At 38.6% G+C, this 18,106-nt stretch overlaps 1 protein-coding gene across 2 annotated transcripts in view; it reads right to left on the bottom strand.

Annotated features, from left to right (window-relative positions):
• Positions 1–18,106, bottom strand: part of LPP (LIM domain containing preferred translocation partner in lipoma) — a gene marked incomplete at its 5' end in the record, with an annotated part of 466,507 nt that overhangs the window by 387,880 nt on the left and 60,521 nt on the right. The gene's annotated exons all lie outside the window — the stretch shown is intronic.

Raw genomic sequence — 18,106 nt, forward strand, 5'->3', positions numbered from 1 at the left:
AACTTATGATGGTTCCACCTATAATTCTCAACTTTACCATGGTGCAAAAGCAACAGGCATTCAACAAAAAACGTACTTTGAATTTTGATCTACTCCTGGGCTAACCATATGGGGTGCAATACTGTTGTGATGCTGGGCTTCGGCAGGCAGCCTCAGCTCCCAGTCAGCCAGGGGATCGCCAGGGTGAACAACCCATACACTTACAACCATTCTGTGCCCTCACAACCATTCTGCTTTTCACTTTCAGTAGAGTGTCCAATAAATGACATAATATACTCAACTTTTTATTATAAAATAGGCTTTGTGTTACATGATTTTGCCCAACTGTAGGCTAAATGTAAGTGTTCTGGGCATGTTTAAGGTAGGCAAGGCTAAGCTATGATGTTTGGTAGATTAGGTGTATTAAATGCATTTTCCACTTAATATTTTCAACTTACAGTGGGCTTTTCACAATGTAACCCCATCATAAATCAAGGAAGATTTGCATTAGCTGGCATTTTACTGCTTTGTAATTGGCTTTGACACATAATTTTTTGTCCTGCACAGCAATTATTCCCTAAGTTCTCCTCAGTTAATTAGCATCCTTAACTTTCAGAAGAATGAGGACCAGACAGGATACTTAGAAGTGACATAAAGCTGGTGTAGAAGCGTGTCAAGTACATTTAGCCAGAACAGGGAAGGTGCTTGGAGCGGTGGATTACTGAGGTGTATTAGACTTGTTGCTTGTCCTCAATGAATTTTCAGTCAAGTAGAGATGGAAAAAATGTGTAAACAGGTAAGGTAACACAAGATGCAATTTATTAAGCTCTACAAACTCTTTTAGAAGTTAAGATAAAGGAAAGCTTACATTCATTTGGAGTAACAAGGAAGCTTTGCTGGAGTATTTAAATTGCCCCTGAACATTATGATGTAGATAGTAAGTTCATGCTACACAGAAATAAAGGAAAATAGAGGCATAATGGTAAAAAAAAAATCAGGGTCTAGAGAGTAAAAAGCAAGTTACAATATAGCATAAACATAGGAATGTAGAATAACACTAGTAGGTTATAAAAATTAAAGCAGTATGAAAATAAGCTTTTAAGTGTGTTCCACATCTAGCATAGTGTTTGAATTTTATTGTGCATGCAGTGAGGATCCATTAAGGATTTCTGAGAAGCAAACACTTCTAAGAATATGATTTTCTAAAGACTAATCTAAAAGTGTGTGCAGGACAAGATTAGGAGAAACTGGAATAAGAAACATCCAATTTGGAAATCTATACACGATCCAGGCTTTAGGATACTAGGAAATCTAACGTCGCTATGGGTTCTAGGTATGGAATCTTTTAAAATATTCTTTGCAATAAATTCTATTAAGAAAAGGAAACCTTCATTTTCTAAAAAAAATTTCTCTATGTGCCCTTTTCCTTTTAGCAATAATGTTTTAGACATGTTGGGGAACTGTCCTCCTCTATGGATACATAGTTTTTCCTTGCATTTCAGCTGTTCAACACTTAGTGGTATAGTCTCTACCACTCAATGAGTCACTGTTGGATAGTACCAAAACATCACAACTTAGGTCTTCAGAAAAGAAAGAGTCTAAATCTCACAGTGGAAGGATGGTGACTTGGACTGATTGTTCCTGATACACCTTTGAGATTGTTCAGTTGAGCTCCATTTGCCTTATAATTAACAGTCTTACACAGAGAACAGATTTGTGGTTGCCAAGAGGGAGGGGGAGGTGGGGTAGGGATGGATTGGGAGTTTAGGATTAGCAGATGCAAACTATTATATATAGAATGGATAAACAACAAGGTCCTACTGTATATAGCACAGGGAACTATATTCAATATCCTATGATAAACCATAGTGGAAAAGAATATGAAAAAGAATGCACATATATGTATAGCTGAATTACTGTGCTATACAGCAGAAATTAACACATTGTAAATCAACTATACTTCAATAAAATAAATTTTTAAAAAGTAACAGTCTTAGAGTTGGAAGAGTAGCTAACAGCTGTCAAGTCTAGCTCCCAGCCATATTCAGGGTACCAAGAAGTCAAACACACTATCTTTAGAGTACTCTGTTTTTTGGACTCTCACCATGCACCAGGCACTGTGCTAAGATTTTCCTAGGCTACCTCTTACTCCCACAACAACTCTATGTTGATGGTTCTGAAACTTTAGAGCTCACTAGGATCGCTGGACAGTCTGGTTAAAACACAGATTGCTGGGTCCCACGCCCAGAAGCTCTGATTCAGTAGGTCTGGGTCAGGGTCTGATAATTTGCATTCTTAATAAATCCCCAGGTGATGCTAGTACTCCTGGGCCTGGGACCACACTTTGAGAACCACTGCATTAAGCAAAGTGTCATAGTATTCCTACTTTGGACCCCATAGAATTGGAAAGGTTCAATGGCATGGCATATAGAAATATCTCTACTTTTCTCATTCTTCTGGGTGTGCACATCTGAAGATATATGTTGTCTATATCCTTATTAAAATTATAAGTCTCATAAATCTTTATTAACTCCATCTAAGAGTTCTAAACATTGGCCAGATACTAGAATCACCAAGGAATCTTATCTAAAAATGCCGATGCCCAAACTCTATCTCATACCAATGCATTCAGAATCTCAGGGATGGGGAAAAGGAATGGGGAGAAGGGATCAGATGCCCGTATTCCTTTAAAACCCAGATAATGCTAATGTGCCGCCAGGACTGAGAAATTCACTGGCCTTCAAAAAAAAAATGAAATACCTGTCAAGTAAAAAGGATCGTCACCAAGATCTTTTCTACATTTAAAAGTCATAATGTATGAGATGAAAGCTCACAATGAAGTTTTAGGTGATCAGCAAAGAAGTCTAGGTTGATGGAGACTTGATGATCAAATTCTACTTCACAGCTTAATTTTCACGTTCAAATGTTCTATCTGGACCTATGTCTTCTTCATATTCAATTTAAAAGAGAATTTCTCAGCACCTTCTTATACTACCAGATTCTTTATGTCATAGGAGTTGTCAGACCATTAAACAGTATCAGAACTGACCAAAATCTTGGAGATCATATTATGAAGGTAGAAACAGAGGCCCACAAAAGACACATGAACTGCCCAAATTCTAAGAGCAAACTTGTCTTAGAATAAAAAGTACACCTGCCTGTCTCTGAGGTCCCTTCCAACTATATCCTTCTTGACCCTACACTTCTGTCATAGAAATTAAATATAGTGAGGTGCAGGTTAATGAGAGTCCTGGGAGGGTGAAAAGGAACCGAGAAAGAAAATACAATGTATTTTTTTAAAAGAAATATCTTGAAAACAACATAAATCTAGACCATGTGTTCTAGGCAAGATTACGCAGATTATTAAAGCCACAGTGATAACCTCATAATAAGTATCTGCTTATTTTAATCAGTTACTAAGTTAGACCAAAGTTTTCCATCTTTCAGGCTCAATCATCATAGGCTTCCTGCTACATTGTTTAGAGTGGAGCTCACTTTTTAAAAGGATGTGGAGGACTGGGTAAATGTCTAGAAAACAGACACACACACATGATAAAGGGATAGAAAATGGGTCCTTTGAAGGGAAGCATGACTAGTTAAGACAGTTGCAAAGAAAAACTCTTCGTAAAGAGTTTTAAATCAGACTAAGGACTATTATGAGAATTCTGACTTAAGGCTCACCATTTTAACAGGCAGGTCAACAGAGGGAAATGCCTCTAAGTAACAGTAAGTTCAGCTTAAGAGAGAAGGTACACTTTCCATGTTTAAGAAAGATGGCAAAAAGGAAAGAACAAAACGTGTGTATATAAATGTTGCAGGGGAAGATCCTTTCCTCTTCAGTAGATTTCTTCAAACGATGAAAGAGCACCTGGCTGAGATGCTTGCGGGGCAACCCTCCTAGAGGAAAAAGCACCTGGACGGAATCAGCTGTAGTATCTTACAACCAGCAATGCTAAGCTGTAGACCTTCACATTAGTGCTTGCCCTGCCCTCTGGGCTCGCTGGGGAAATCCAAGTGAACTCCCAGACCCTGTGAATTACAGGGGCACTGAAAAATCAAACAGGCAAGCCAAAAATGGACACACATCAGGCAACTGGGGAATGTGGTGATACATAAAAGCTAAGAAAGAAATATTTAGTTTTATTATGAGTAGAGTACTCACAGACACATGTCTATAAACCTGGTTTCCTCCTTACCCTTTTCCTCACCATACAAAGCCTACCCAACACGCAAAATACATTTATTCCCCAATTACCAGCTAAAATGATTTACTCCAAAGTTATACTGCTAGTGAAATACAGAGCTGGAAATGGATGTTCACAATGCCTTGGAGAGAAGCAAGGAAAGATCTTGCTTAATTTGCTCTATACCATCCCATCTCATTCAGCTAATATTCAAAAGGTTTTTGCTTTGTGCCAGATGTAGCACCATGAGGCAGTTAAAGGGTGAGTTCGGCAAATAAAGTATTATATCCCTGATTCCCAAACACTACTTTATTCCAGTTGACATCAGAAAATAGCCCGTTATGCATACCATTAACTTGAAGAGAGTGAGGAAAAACTCCCAGAAACCCAGCTATTTATAATTTCTCAAGCTACCCTTTCTAGTCTAGGGGTAAAAAGGCAGTGGCACTGAGAAGCAGATGTGGCTACTTGATTGTAACTGAGTTATCACCCACTGTAGTTACCCCAGTAACATGGCTCAGGCATATATAAAAGGCAGCTACCTAAAAAGAGTTTGCTTAGCCCTTCATGATATGAAGTCCCCCAGAGAGGGAGAAAATAACAAGAATTTACCAACAAAGAAGATGGTAAGTCACTGGTTATGTATGATTGTAGTGCAAAAATACAAGGGAGTAATTAAACTCAGATCATCAATAAAGTCTGGATTCACTTACTATGGTTTAAAAAAAAAAAAAGCAAGCATCATTCTCCTTCTTGATCCAAATATCCATGTAAACCTACATACACACACACATACGGATTTAGATAACAGCCCCTTTTGTGCCTCATACAGGTTCTATCCCAGCATCTATAATACTTGATTGCATTTATGTGTTCATGGCCATTCTCTCCTAGTAAGAACTGAAACTCCTAACAAACAGAGCCCACTCATAACTTATCTTTATATCCCCACCACTTGGCATAAAGTTTGGTTCATGTCATCCCTCAGTAAACATATGTTGAAAAACTAAATGAATAAAAAGCCATTTAATCACTAAATTGCTTTTCTTTATTAAATGACCTGGTGTCTTAGGTGCTTTTCAAACATCAATGTTCAAATCACCAAAAGGATCTAGCTAAAATGCAGGCTCTGATTCGCCAGGTCTGGGGTGAGGCCCGAGATTCTGCATTTCTCACATGCTCCCAGGTGATGCTGATGTAGATCTGTGGACCGCACATGAAGGGCCCTTGCAGTTGGCAGATGTTGGCTCTCTAACTTTTTTAAATGGAGAAATTCTGGTTGTTCAAGGAAAATCTAAACTTTAAGGTAATTATAAATAAAATTACTTTGGAGCTCCTCAAATTAAGAATTTAAATTATGAGTACACAAGAGATTGGGTTGGAACACATACATACACACACACACACACACACACACACACACACACACACACGAAATAAAAATAATTATGGTGACCAAATCATAAGCTTCAAGTAAAGACAGTTACTCTTTTCCATTAATAGTAACTAATAGAGAAAGGAAATATGTTCCAAAGAAAATAGTACAAAATTTCAAGCCCAAAAACTTAAAACACAAAGCTTAGCTCTACCCTTTACTTTGGAAAAGGCAGTGCTACCATCTCAGGTTCAGTTTTCTTCACCTATTAAATGAGTATAACAATAGCCACTTCACAGTGTCACTCTGAAGATCAACTCAGTTAAAGCTGAGACTCTGGACTTTTTTTTTTACTACAACCCAGAGTAAAGAAATAACCTTTTATATGATGATGCAAAACTCCTATCTGGACATGTGTAAGTACATGTATATCTGAAACAAGGGTTTCATGAAACCATACTTATGCATGTAATCTACACTAACATTTTCTCTGTTATTTATTTACTTTAAAGGTGTTGTGTGTGACCCACTAAAGTGACTGTGACCCATAGATAGGTCTCAATCCACAGTTTGAACACTGCTAAGCTCAACTGTATGTAAGTGACTTGTACAATGTGTACATGATAGATGACAATTTTTTCTTTTCACTTATGCACAAAAGAGCAGCTGAGTCTAAATTTGCCCACTCAGTAGAGAAGACCAAATCCGAGAAGATGAAGCTGTCTGAGCAAGGTTGAGAAAAGAGAACAAGTGAGAAGATAAAATAAATAGAACAGGAGTGAAAAATCTCTGTAAGGTGGTTGAGTTATATCACAGCTGTAGCATTCTCCTCATAAATGAGAGGCAATTTATTATGAAACCAAGCAACTGAAGACTTTGTTTACAATTTTACCCTCAAATCCATCTTCAGTTTGCATTAAAACACATGTGCCACCAAGAAAACTCCATCAGAAAGCACACTGGGTAAAATCTTTAAAAAATGAAGTATCAAGGTTTATGACATTAAGTAAATGTTATTTGTGTGATAACATACATACATATATGCCTGTAATATCAGGGAGTATCTTTTCAGTAGATGCCCAAGAAATTGTTAAAGGCAAGTTGCCTCTAAGAAGATCAATTCTGCAACTGGGGAACAAGAGTGGAAGAGAAACTCACTTTTCGTATACAAATTTCTAACCAGTCATTGTTCTACCCACTTATTTTAAAATGACACATACACACAATTCAAAAGAGAATTTTCAGTACTTAGAAATGTATCATAAGTTTTTAAAAACCACCAGGAAATATTGGGATATGGCAGAGATCAAGGAACCACTGAGGATAAGTCCCATTTAATGCATCACCTCCCAGTCTTCTCAATCTATTTACTACCCATTGGTTGTAACTAAAAATATGAAAGGAGTTTCACTGATTTACTCAATGTGTGGCTTCTATTACAGATAGGATAAAAAGCCTGCTTATTCCCAGAGCCAAAGCCTAGGCACCATCTCAGAGTGACCACAGACCTCTTTCTTGGATTAAGCACTCACGGAACTACTAATAAGGCAGCTCCTGAATTTCCATTTTTTTCCTGTTCTTTCAGTGTGCGGCCCCTTTGAGAACTCACTGGCAGAAGTGATAATTATCAGGGCAAGGTTGGGCATCCCTGGTTCCCTATCCTCACTGTCATCAAAATACCAACAATACTGCCCCCCTTAAATGACACATCTTCATCTGTAAATGAGAAGATATGTGACCTCAACCAAGTAGCTTCAGTCCTCTAGTTCTCACCCGAGACATTTTTGGAGTTCATGCTTTTATTATATATAATTATATATTAGAAGAGAAACCTTTCTACTTTTCTTCCATTTTTACTTTCTGCTGCTTAACTAAAAAACAAATAAACAAATTTTTGATTCTGATAGTACTTAATTTTCTAAGTCATGTTATTTAAATGAAAGGTCAAAATTAAAGAGTGATGAAACACAATAATGGTATAAGATGATATAAGAAATTCAGCACTCTTGTAGGCTACTTATATATAAATAGGAGTGTTGAAGATAAAACTTTCTCAAGAAAATTTGGCAACAGGTATCAAAAGCCTTAAAAATGTTTGTACACTTTGATGCAGCAATGCCACTTATAATAAATTATCCTACTAAAGCAGTGACTAAAGACTATACAGGGAAGCATGTTAAAGAATCTTAATCACAGTGAAATACAATGGAAATGATCAGACTATTCATCAATAAAATTGGGGTAAAAAAAATCAATCGAAGTCAGTCACACACTGGAAAATTGTGTTGCCATCAAAATGATGACGTTGATCTAGATCTGACATCTATTTAGTCACTGATTGGGTGCCTTCTATGTGCCAGGGATTATTTTAGACACCAGAGGGAAACATCGAACAAACAAATAAATAAAACAAACACAAAGAACTGCACTCGTGTAATTTATACTCTATCAGGAGAAGAACACTTAAAAAATAAATTACATAAAACATACTTGATATCAAATCTTGATAAGTACTATACAGATACATAGGACAAGGAAGGGGGAAAGGACTGCTAGGGTGATGGTGGAACGTTGCAGTTTTAAAGAAAAAGGTTGGAAAATGCCTCATGGAGGTGATATTTGAACAAAGACTTAAATCTAGTGAAGGTGTGAGTCATGGAGTATCTGGGAAAAGTACAAGAAAAACTGTTTCTGATGTATTACCTTGTGAGAAAAAAATGGGCTACTGAATATTGTTTATAATATGGCACTATTTCTGTATAAACATTTTGTATACGTTAACAATGTTGTCTATAGCTCATGGGATGGTTGTCTACGGCTCATGCCTTCTCCTTTTGGTTTAATTGTTATACAATAAATGTGAATTATAGGCATGTATTTTTTAAAAATCAAAAGGAAGATACTTTGAAATGAATTGCAGAATCTACTTAAGCCAGTGTTTAATTTTAATGCATCACTATATTTACCCAAGCCAAAATGTAATGTCTCCGTCATCCTTCTAAATAACTTAGCTTGAAATGCTCTTTCAGATTCTCAAATTAAAAGCAGGAAGAATGATTATCCTAAAGTAGATGAAGTCTCCCTGATTTTCAGATGGACAATTTCACTCTACATCTAGCTAATAAGGAATCCCTGGGTCGTCACTGAGTTCAATAGTCCTCATGTTTGACCACAAATAAATAGTCTGTGTGAAGGTGAAACACCTTAGGACATCATACCTAAGTATACTGTATTTCTCTATCACATAGTGGTTTCCATTTGTTGAAAAACAAATTCACTTTCTTAGTTAAGAAACACTGAATGATTTTCAAATAATATGAAATTAGGAGGACAGTCTGGTTCTGCAAAATGGACTAAAACCAAATAGCATTTTTGAATCCACCAAGTGTCAATTGTCTTACAAAAAGACAGTAATTTCAACCGAGACAACAAACCACACACCATATAATTTGGCTTCCAAAGATGGGCATTGAAAATAAACGGGGCAATGATTTAAGCCTAAGCATCAATCTTCTACCAACTATTGAGATACCTTTAGCCCCACACCAAAAAGTGAAATTCTCTCAGTTTAAAAATTAAAAATTCATGCCGTGGACACAGAATGAGGCAACAGTCTAGAGAAACAAAAAATCTTAACTTACCACTGAAAAAAGAAGCTGGCAAACAAATATCAATGTGCTGAGAGACTATTCCAAAAATACTCTTTTTTCTTGGAGATGGGACGTCACCCTGTGGCGGCCACTGAGGCCAGAAGCTTACCTTCCTTCCAAAGATGGTGATGGAGCTGGAGGGATGACAGTTTCAGAATAAAAACACTTTAAATAGCTCATTTAAACTTATTTCACCACTGCTATATCTGGGTAGAGTGACCCATCATCACTTCCAGTGACAACATATTGCTCCTTCCTGATTTAGCTCTATTGGAGCACGTATTCTGCTCTCTGTTAGTTTAATTGCGTATCTACTGGTTTCTCCTACTAGACTATAAGCACCTTGAGAGCAGGCTCTCTGTTTTAGAGGGCACACAGAGCACACAGGAGATGCTTGATGAATAGTAATAATATTACTATTATAAATGATTATTATTATAAATCTATATTATATTAAACTGAATTGAACTCTGAAAAAATGAACATACGTATTTCTACCATGGACCATTTTGCCCCTTTTCAATTACTGACATAAGGTCGATACACTATAGTACTGGGGGCGGGGGTGTCATAGGTTCTGCATGATGCTCATAGCTGGACAGTTAATAACGTTGGTCTTAAAGTAGCCACCTAAGTTTTGCTGTTGTTGTTGTCATTGCTATTGTTGTTGTTGCTGTCATTGTTTTTACACATTAACTTACTCGGAGCATGTCTTCAGGATACAGGCCCTGAGTCCTCATCCCTAAGTCACCACCTGGCTATGGGGACACCCTCATCTCAAGAAACACTGCAATCATGTGTACTGTACTTGATCTTTCTTCTGCAATAAAAGGTCTGTAGGTAGGTCTTAACAGTATCTTATCCCACAATGTGTCTAGAAAGTCCTTCAAATCCTCCAGAAATGTTGGAGGGTCAGGTTTCTGTCCATAAAGGAGACTTGGGAATGGAAGAGGAACAGGGAAATGAAGGAAGTGGAAGGAGAGATGTCATGTGAATAGAAACACAAAATGGTAGTGCTTGAGGTGTTGAAACAGCTCTGACTTTTAAACGAAGGTACGCATCAGCATCTCAGGAAGCACTTTCTTTTACTGCATACAGCGAGGCCCCACTCTACGATTCTTAGATCAGAAGCTTTGGGGTTGGGACCCAGACACAAGTATCTTGACAAGCTCCCCACATGATTCTGACATGTAGCCCTGGTTAAGAGTCTCTGACATGTAGCCCTGGTTAAGAGTCACTGACCTTCATAAAAGACAAACTAAGACTGAGAAGCTATCCTAGCTTAAAGAAGACTAAGAAGACAAGGCAACTAAATGCAACTTGTGATTCTGGACAGAGTCCTAGACCAGAAAAAGAATCTTAATAGAACAACTGATTAAATCTGGATAAAGTCTATACATTAGCAAGAAGTATTGTGGTCAGTGTGTTAATTGCCTAATTGTGGTAACTGTACTATGATTATGTAAGATATCAACATTTGGGGAAACTGGATAAAGGCTAAGTGAGAATCCTTTATACTATTTTTCAACGTTTGTGTGAAGTCTGAGATCATTTCAAAGTGAAAAGTAAAATTTTATTTTTTATTAAACTTTAAGAAAAAAAGTCATTGATCTAGTCCAATAACTTTTATTTCACACATGGAGAAATTTCAACCAGTTTGGTAAAGAGAAACACATATAGTGTAGAACCATACCAAGAAACCCACTGTGACCCTGTATCCCCTAACTTCTGGCTGAGGACACATTTACCACGATAGGTGGCAAATTTAGTGTGAGAAACTGAGGCTGCTTGAGAATACGGAGGAAACCTGCTCGGCCCCTACAACTTCAGAAGACTATGAAGAAGAGAAGAGGTTCTTACTATTTAGGAGACTTGGATTAGATGATCAGAAACATGTGAAATACCTTCAATAACACCCAGGCTAAAGGCAACACGGATAGGCTGGGAATCCGAGCATGACGATCAGGAGCAATGAAATCCCATCACGCTTCCTTGGCCTGACTGTGTGAGCCCATTTCCCTGCCTCAGGAGACTCCCTGAGGATAAGAAGGGCTGTCTGAGACCAGGGGCTTTGTGTGATTTCTCCAGTCTTCATCTTTTATGCACAAATGACTTCAAATCCTTCTCACTGAGAAATTCTTGTTACTATTTATATAAAATGATGCCAACGTTACTCACGCTCCTTCAACCCTGCCATTTCATCGAGACTGAGGCTTAAGCAAATGCATAAATGCTTTAAAAATAATCAAACAGAGACACTCATTTCATCTCAAGGTGGTTGTTTTTTGGCATGTTTTTTTTTTTTCCCCAAAAGAATACTGGAGCTGACAGGTACTTGCTCTAAAAATTTACTTCACCACCTGCTAGCTGAAATATTGCTTTCAGGGCTTTATATTGTATTAAAAGGTCACTGGCTGTTTAAGTCTTAAACAGTTTTAATCATTCTAAAAGTCTCTTAACAGTAAGAAAAGGAAGCTCAGAACAAACAGCAGCAGGGACTCTAATTAAAAGGGCCAATTCATTTAATTTTATTTGGGGTTAATTATTCAGGATTCATTCTTTGATGTGTAAGGAATAGCAATTAGTAATTTTAGTGATTTGAGAATCATTGGAGGTGTAATCAGTTAAAATGAGTGAGTGTTTACAACACAAGATGGTGAATTAGTCTCTCTCAGCTGGAGAACAGGAACATTAGGCTCCAAGAGATCAAGGCTAAGGATTAGAGACGCTGGTAATAACAGTCACTTCAAAATAAAACACATGTCAACAGCATCTAGCATTCTCTTTCCTCTGAGCTAAGGCAATGCACAGAAGCTTCATGAAATTACCTTTCACCAGATCTCCATCTTTGCTGCTCTTGCCAACCACGTCCCTTCATTTGGCTCTTGCCACCATGGTAACCGTAAATGCATTACATTAAAAAAAAAAATTCTACACCATTTATAAGCAACATAAGACCCAGAATAACCACGACACTCATTTATTCCATGTCGGCATCTGTAACTGATGGCTGGGCATCCCCATCTGAACCTCTAGCTCAGTGTTCAAAACTGAATTCAGATTCCCTAACCCACAGACTTGCTCAGTTCCTCTTGTGTCCTTTATTTTTCTATGTATTTCAGTACAATTCTTCCAATCACAAAGGTTGGGAGAAAACCCCTTTTCTCTTTTTTGTCTCATTCATTCGCACTGAATATAGCAAGCCATGTTAAATTATTCCAAATATTCCAAATCCGTTTACTGCTCTCCAACTCGACTGCCACCAAAATACTTAATGACTAGTTACCTCATATCTAGACTTATGAAACAGCCTAAATAGTTTTCATTCTTCCCAGCCTAGTCCTTTCCAACTAATCTTATACACTGTTGCCAGCTTGAAAACTTCCATTGGCCCCCAAATAACCAAAACAATCTTGGGTGGGGTGGGGGGAAGGACAAAGTTGGAGAATTCTCCCTTCCTGGTTTCAAAACTCACCACAAAGTTACAGCAATCAAAACAGTATGGTGCTGGCATGAGGAAAGACATAATGACCAACAAAATAGAATAGAGAGCCTAAAAATGAACCCTCACATACATGGCCAATTGAGTCAATGGCAACTGAGCTGGAGTTTTAGAGAAGGATGGCTTGGGAATACTAGAGGCTTGGTAAGATCCCTGGTCCAGGTTTCCCAAAATCTGACAGCACCTCATCTGGCACAGGCAGAATCCTTAAACAGGATGGGTCTCTTAGGAGAAAATGGAGAGCAATGTGACAAGTTCACTCCACTGTATACCCTCCTGGAGTTCTCCGGTGAGTATGCATTCTTTGAGATCACTGCTGCCAACACCAGCTCTGCCAAGTTCAGCACTTCAGAACGCTGACTTTTGCTCAGCCACATACCCAGTCACATATCTGACTACGTTCCTTGACTCTAATAATGTGCTCATGCCTTTGTCTGCATGAAGACCTCCCTCTCCACCATTTTTCATTTTGAAACCCAAGCTCTTCTTGGAGCCCAGGTCACCTGCCAACCCAACACAACCTTTCTTGGCTGCCTCCCGACAAAAGCACCTTCCCAACTCTCACTCTCCAGAGCCCTTGGAGAGCATGTTCATGATGCATCTTGTTGAGAATACAGGACCCATTTACCTGCACCGTGTGTTCCTTGAGGGCACACATCATGTATGATTCATCACTCTATCCCAAAAGTACCTCTTCCCATGCCTCAGAGATTTGAGATGGACAAGAGTTAAGAAAATATTTGCTGAGTGGGTATATGCACAAATTCTTGACAACTACAAGTTGAATCCCAGCCAAATTAATTTATCCTTTAAAGGAAGAATCTGAGTGGTTATCAATCTCCAAATAAGTGTATGTATGTATGAGGGAGAGAGAGTGAGAGTGGTGCAGGGGAAGGGAGGAGAGAGAGAGAGACAGAGAGAGACAGAGAGGCATAAGAGTGTAACTAAAACAATAGCAGAATGAAGTCCTAGCAGCCAAATAAACAAATACTGTGCTCTCCCCGGAATGTTTAGAAATCTTGGAAAGGAACCACATAAAAAGCCCTGAGGTGGCACTAACTTGGCACATCAAGTGCTTCTGTGACTGATTAACCCAACATTTCCTTGGGTCTGGGAGTATTACTAGGTCACTTTTATTATGGACAAACTGTTCTTGAACAATTTGTAAGACATAAACAAGCTATTGTGATGAATCAATCAAAGAGGTCAGTTTTGTCCTGAAAACCTGCCGAAATAGCCAAGGCAAAACAACCACCGCCATCACAACCAGGCAGTCAAACAAACAAGAACATCCCCAAACCCCAGTGCCTTTCGCTGAGGTCTGAATGGGCTCTTCTTGGCCCACGTTGACCTATAAACCCACACCCTAACACCTACAATGGGCAAGTCCTGCATCACGAGAAAATGTCAAAAGGCATTCAAAACCTATTAGATGCTGCAAAATCTATTAGATCCATAAACTTATGTCTTTTCGAATTAGAATAGAGAATTCAAACAGTAATCTCCTGAAAAGTCAGATTTTTGTCTCTAGGGAGGCACTCCAAGAAATACCTCATTCTTTGTATTTCATTCACTCTGCTTTCTTCACTTCCTCAGATTAGGAAGTCATGTGATAGGAGACGGTCCCCAGTGCAAAGTTTGGTGACGTGTTCTGGGCAGAAGTTCAGGCACTTTGTTATTTTAACAGACCTGGTCTGGCTGCCCAAAGACATAATTTTGCTAAATGCGGACCTCGGCCCCTCCTCCTGCTTCATTTGGCTAGCTGTCTCAGAAGGTCTTTCATTCTGGAGGGCAATGGATTTATGGCTCCCTTTTATTTCTCCAACAGTAGTTCCACTTCTTTTGAGTTTCAAGTTCAATGAGCTTAGCCTTGGCGTTCAAGGTTCCCCTTATGTCTCATCCTTAAGAGTGTTTGTCCCAGGTCCGTTTGTCAAGGACTTGGTGGCAGTTCCCTTCCTGACACTCAAGCTGGCAATACCATGCTTCTTCTTATAAACAGACCCATCCCATTACCTGAGTTACCTCTTCAAGTCCTACTGGCACTTGCATGGCTTAACTGGCACTAATGGTACAACTTTATAAACTCACAAAATCATCAGGTTAGAAAGGAATTAGAATGGAATAAGGAGGTTCTGCTAATCTACGAGTCAGCAAACAATGGCCAAATCCAGACTGTCTCCTGTTTTGTAAATAAAGTTTTATTGGAACACGGCTACAGTCATAAACTCATTTTTCGTCTATGGATGCTTTTGTGTTCTGTTGGCAGAATTGAGTAGTTGAGACAAAGACCTTACAGCCAGTAAAACCTAAAATATTTTCCATCTTGACTTCCAGAAAAATTTGGCAACCCGGATACAGCCCTTGAACTCATTTCATACATGAGAAGATTAAGATTCGGTAAGGTTAAACAATGTTCCTAGGGAGTAAGCAAAATTTGCAAAGCACAATGATTAGGGCAATGCTGAGTATAAGGTACATACACACTTGGTAAATACTAGATCTCTCCGGTGTCTGACAGAAAATTTTACTCCTTTAAGGTAGAATAGTGCTAAGTTTTTTTTTTAATGACAACATTGTTGCCTTTGAGAAATGCATTGTCTAGAGGAGAGGAGAGACATAAACAGGTAATATCAACATAATATTGTATCAGTTTTCTACTGCTGCTGCAAAAACTTACCACAAACAATTGTTTAAACACAACACAAATGTATTACCATACACTTCTGTAAATAAGAAGGCTATCATGAGTCTCACTGAGCTAAAATCAAGGTGTCAGCAGGGTTGCATTCCTTGCTGGAATCTCTAGGGAATCCATTTCCTTGCTTTTCCAGCTTCTAGAGGCCACCATCATTCTGTGGCTTGTGGCCCCCTTCCTCCATGTTCAAAGTCAGCAAAGGCTATTGAGATCTTTCTCAAATCACATCACTCCAAAGACCTCTTCCATCTCCATCATTCATTTCTACAGACCTTCATGATTAAGGACCCTTAATTCCATCTGCAACCTTTATCCCCTTTGCCATATAATGACATATTCACACGCTCTGGAGGTTAGGACATGGACAACTTTGGGGCCATTATTGTGCTAACCACAGGTGTCATAAAGAAGAGAAGTGTGCACACAGTGCTATAAACCTCAAAGGACAGTTTGTCTGCACAGGAGCACAGTGTAGGCAAGAGTCAAAGCTCTTTCATGGTACAAGTTTTCTGGAGTTTCCCACAATTTTCTGAAAATGTCATCCTATTTCACCATATTTTAAATTTAAATGTATTATTTAAAGTTGTTTCATTTTGTTCCACACACAGTTCTCTTCTTTTGGCAACCATCATCTTGGTCCCACATTTAAGAAAAGAAACCCTATTAGATATTAGGTTGAGGACTTTTAAGAAGGAAGTTTGAGTTAGAATTTCATACTCTCCCTGTGGGATGGCTTTTCTTAGGTCAATTCTGTGGATAAGGAAACTTAGATAGACTAGGAACCTGCCCACACAGACCCCAGCTAAAGCCTAGAGAAACTTATTTCATCTCTCTGAACCACATAAACAGAATGAAAAATGTTAGGGCAATGTTTTTACGATGATCTACATGGCAATGCCTTAAAAAGCCGGGGGTGGGGGGGTGATAAAATCTACTACTTTGAGAAAAATAAATGTTATGATTTAGCAAAATTATAGAGCTATATACATTTTATTTCAAGTATAGTTAGCTCTTTAGACAAAACTATAACTGAGACTAAAGGACATAAAAATATGTGTCTTTACTGTTATTAAGATGTAGAAAGAAAAACTATGTTTGCTTTTACAAAAAATGTTAAGAATTTCACAGAAACATTAACAAATGTCTATCAATGGAGTGTAACTGCATTTACAAATCCTAAGGCATAACAGTGAAGACTGAAGAGAAATTACCTGGTTTGAGAATGTGTGAGTGACAAGTGACTGGAAGTGTTCAAGTAGAGGCAAGAAAACTACTTGATGTGTACATTATAAAGATCTGAGGGGCTTTCCTGGTGGCACAGTGGTTGAGAGTCCACCTGCCGATGCAGGGGACACGGGTTCGTGCCCCGGGCCGGGAGGACCCCACATGCCGTGGAGCGGCTAGGCCCATGAGCCATGGCCGCTGAGCCTGCGTGTCCGGAGCCTGTGCTCCACAACGGGAGAGGCCACAACAGTGAGAGGCCCGCATACCGCAAAAAATATAAAAATAAAAATAAAGATATGAGCTTTATAAACCCAACAGACCTAGTAAAATGGCCTTTAAAGGCCCTCTCAATACTGGTAGTTTGTGACTTCATGACTTAAAGTACAAGAGTCAATTAATGGCAAGAGAAGACTGAAGTTTCTTTTTAATGGATATAGTCAGAAAATGCCCTCTGATGCCATGATAGGACAGTTATCCCAACTACAAGTAGGTGCTTACCAAACATAGGACATAAAATAATTCTTGAAGCAAGAACCCACAAAAAGCAACCTGTAATGTAGGCAATACCTATGGTCTGACCCTGACTCCTGTGTCTCGCTGCCTCACTGAAATGAAGCTATTTGTATTCAGAATTTCCCAAAAAGTTATATTTTACTCACTATAAGGCCATAATTTTCCAAAGGACAAATGAGTGCTCACCTAAGCAGTGTGAAGGGGAGTACCTAGGCTGTCAATTCTTGCAAATGTTACCCCTCGGGAATCCATAAACCTGCTTCTTGGAAATAGTTTATTCCCTTTGACTTAATAAGTATATAAAAATCTGGTAGAGAGGGTTCAAAACATGTGAGAACTTTCTGACCTGGCCCTTGTTAACCGAGATGGAGGTGATGCAACAATATTTCTTAAATTAAGGTGTACACATTTCCACCCTTTACAATAAAACCAAGTAAAATACCAAATTACCAAGACGGAAAATTCCCACCATAAACAACCAGAGCTACCCAGAAGAGAAAAACAAGACATCCAGTCACAGGAACTCAATGCTCTCCTGTTTAAAGAAAATATACACACATTCCCACGCAGAACCCTTTCCTTGTGAATAGAGCTCAAGGTGCAGGAAATAGTTTGATAGAGACATTATATTACTTAGACAAAACTGAACTAGATTATCTGTTTGTTTATTAGATTATGGCTTTAGGCACATTGTTCTTCACTAAGAGCTCTTGACATGAGCAGACACACACATTCTTTGGAATGAAGGCTTTTGTGAGAGTATTTTATGGTACTTAGGCTCTTGAAAAGACTTGCGAAAGCCTTCACACCAGAGGATTAAACCCAGTCTTTGGGGCCACCACATTAGGAAGGTACAGTTCACTTCACACAGCCTTAACTAGGACATGTGAGCTTTCTTGGACATAACGCCAAAGGGTTCCAACTCATTCATTGTGGAATTTCTCATGTGGACCCCCACCAGCTCATCTTAGTCACAAACCAAAC

This window comes from Hyperoodon ampullatus, assembly GCF_949752795.1.
Source record: "Hyperoodon ampullatus genome assembly, chromosome: 5".
In the NCBI taxonomy this organism is placed as follows: domain Eukaryota; kingdom Metazoa; phylum Chordata; class Mammalia; order Artiodactyla; family Ziphiidae; genus Hyperoodon; species Hyperoodon ampullatus.